We start from the raw sequence: 3814 nt of genomic DNA on the forward strand, positions 1-3814 counted from the left end.
TGCGCTTCCGCATCTGCGATCCTTATGCGCATCTGCGCTCGCGCACCTGCACATTTTTGTCCGCTTCTGCGCCCCCGGGCCATTTGACCAACCTTCGCTTCAGCGCTGCCCCCTTCGCACCTACGCCTTCGCAGGTGGGCTCAAATGTTCCGCACCTGCGGTTTCTGGCCAGCCTCCTCTCCTTCGCACATGCGACTCGTGGCTCACACCTGCGGCCCTTTTCACGCAGGTGCGATTGCACCAGATATCAGCTGCCTCATCATTTCTTCCAAGTCCAAACTTGATCCGTTAACCATCCGGAATCCACCCGAGGCCCTCGGGACCTCAACCAAATATATCAACACGTCCCAAAAAATACTACAAACTTAGTCGAGTCTTTAAATCACGTCAAACAACGCTAAAAATACGAATCACCCTCCAATTGAAACTTAGCAAACTTTGAAACTTCAACTTCTACAATCGATACCGAAACCTATCAAATCACGTCCGATTGACCTCAAATTTTGCACACAAGTCACATTTGACCTTATAGACCTACCCTAACTTTCGGAATTGGAATCCGATCCCGATATCAAAAAATCCACTCCCAGGCAAACTTCTCAAAAACTTTCAAATTCCAACTTTCGCCAAAGGACCTCAATATGACCTACGGACCTCCAAATCCACATCCGGACGCGCTCCCAGTACCAAAATCACCATACGGAGCTATTTCGAGGCTCGAAATCCCAAACGGACATTGATAACATTGAAATCCACTTCCAATCAAATTTATGAAATTCTTCCAAAATACCGACTTCCACAATAGGCGCCGAAACGCTCCTGGGTCATCCAAACACTGATCTGTACATACGTCCATCCAAAATCATCATACGAACCTATTGGAACCTTAAATTCCCGATTTTGAGGTCATGTACTCAAAAATCACACTTTAGTCAATTTCTCCAACTTAAGGCTTCCGAAATTAGAATTCTCTTTCCAAATCAACTCTGAACTTCCCGAACTTCAATTCCGGCCACGCACACAAGTCATAATACCTGAAGTGAATCTGATCAAGGCCTCAAACCTCCGAACGATGCGCTAGAGCTCAAAACGACCGGTCGGGTCATTACATTCTCTTCCACTTAAACATACGTTCGTCTGCGAAAGTGCTAAGAACTGCTCTAAAGTTGTCTGAAATCGTTGTTTAACACATTGTGCACCTACCCGTGCTACCATAACCCAGTTGAGCAAATTTTCTCGAGCAAACCTGAAAATCCTCCCTTTTATCTAGTCAAATAAGCCTCGGAGCCAAATTCCAACATCTGAAATCCTCTTCCACGTCTGTTTCCAACATACGAACACCGTATTACTCACTACACGATGCACCAATACATGTTTGCATACCTTCGCGGAATCCACACCATGCACCGTATAATTCACATGACCATAATAACATCCCCTGATAACATCAACCGAAATCCCATGAATCTGATGCTCACAACACACCTCATGACCCATATAAGTCATGTTCCAACTCTTGCAATACTACCACGATAGAGAATATGTGTAGAACTCATAACCACCTGCCAAATCACAATTTATGGAGTCTCTCCTCCTGACAAGAGCCATTACCTCATTCTGGACTGAATAACAATATTTACTCTTTAATATGCTTCATATAAATCTGATCGCACTGATCCCAGGTCTAATAATCTCATCTCACCCAGTACAAGCTGCTCAGGCAATAAGCCACCTCAAACACTGCCAAACAAATCTCGTATAATGCCACAACGTGCCAACAAGCTACAGACTCGAAAGCGATACATAAGGAAAAATGAGCTCTGGAAAGAACTACTCAACCCGCGTAACTAATTAAACAACCGAAAGGATGTTATGAACCTTCCTCAGGAAACAAGAAGATAAACACACAATAATAGATATGGGAAAACATTTCAATAAAACATATATATATATATATATATATATATATATATATATATATATATATATATATATATCAGAGACATGCCGTAAGAGGAGAAATAATATCCGATGGCTAATCATGAACCCGGGAAGTCTTTCCAATAGCAAGTCTAGTCCCAAATAAAATGTACAGCAGGGGAATTAATAAGCGAGAGACTACTCAAATAGTACAGTTATAGCATGATGTGAATATAAGTCTACTCGGACAATGACATGAATGTAGCTACGTACGGGCTCTCTTCATCTCGCACGCACGTAGCCCCCACAACATAAAGCACACATCAAATATATCACATAGGGGTAATATCCCCCTCACAGAGTTAGACAGGAGACTTACGTCACTCCGAAATTCCATAACCGTCTCCAAAGCCTTTCTAACACCTCAAATCGATGCATGTCGCTCCAAAACTAGTCAAATAAGATGCAACCCAATAAAAATATACTCTAATACTCATAATTAATCAATTTAGACAAATTCCCAAGTCTGCTTGAAAAGTCAATAAAAATCACCCTGGGGCCCATGTGCCCGGATTCTGAAAAATTTCTAAAATAACTATTACCCATAACCTCATGAACTCAAATATATATTTTGTTCTCAATTCTACGCCCAAATTCGTGTTCAAAATCCAAAATTATAAATTCTAGGTTTTCCTCTTAAAATCCCAAATTTCTATAAAGTTTCAATGTCTAAATCCATATATAATCCAAGTATCTAGCTTGCAATAGGTGGGAATAACTTACCTTGACATATATAACGAAAATCTCCCTTCCAAGAGCTCCAAATATCACCTAACCAAATGAAACAAGGAGGAAAAATGGCCAATTCCCGTCTTTAAAACAAATCTGCCCAACGACTCCCGCACCTGCGGCCGCTTCATCGGATTTGCGGTCTCACAGGTTTGGCCAAAACCTCATACCTGCGCATTCCCTTTTCCTAGTACAGCTCCGCATCTGCGTCCCATACGGAGCACCTACGATCCTCATGTGCATCTCCGCATTTGTGTCCGCTTCTGCGGCCCCAGGCCTTTTGGCCAACCTTCGCTTCTACGCTGCCTCCTTCGCACCTGCGCCTTCGCAGGTGCGCTCAAATGTTCCACACCTGCGGTCGCTGGCCATCCTCCTCTCCTTCGCACTTGCGATCTCGTACATGCGGCCCTTTTCACGCAGGTGCGATTGCACCAGATATCAGCTGCCTCATCATTACTTCCAAGTCCAATCTTGATCCATTAACCATCCGGAATCCACACGAGGCCTTCGGGACCTCAACCAAATATACCAACACGTCCCAAAACACATTACGAACTTAGTCGAGCCTTTAAATCACGTCAAACAACGCTAAAAACACGAATCACCCTCCAATTCAACCTTAGCAAACCTTGAAACTTCAACTTCTACAATCGATGCCGAAACCTATCAAATCACATCCGATTGACCTCAAATTTTGCACACAGATCATATTTGACCTTACAGACCTACCCCAACTTCCGAAATCAAAATTCGACCCCGATATCAAAAAGTCCACTCCCAGTCAAACTTCTCAAAAACTTTCAAATTTCAACTTTCGCCAAAGGACCTCAATATGACCTACGGACCTCCAAATCCACATCCGGACGCGCTCCCAGTACCATAATCACCATACAGAGTTATTAGGAGCCGAAACGCTCTTGGGTCATCCAAAACCCGATCCATACATACATCCAAGTCCAAAAGCATCATACGAACCTGTTAGAGCCTTAAATTCTCGATTCCGAGGTCGTTTACGCAAAAATCACACTTTAGTCAATTTCTCCAACTTAAGGCTTCCGAAATTAGAATTCTCTTACCAAATCAACTCCGAACTTCCCGAAATTCA

The sequence above is a fragment of the Nicotiana tomentosiformis genome, chromosome 4 (assembly GCF_000390325.3).
Source record: "Nicotiana tomentosiformis chromosome 4, ASM39032v3, whole genome shotgun sequence".
In the NCBI taxonomy this organism is placed as follows: domain Eukaryota; kingdom Viridiplantae; phylum Streptophyta; class Magnoliopsida; order Solanales; family Solanaceae; genus Nicotiana; species Nicotiana tomentosiformis.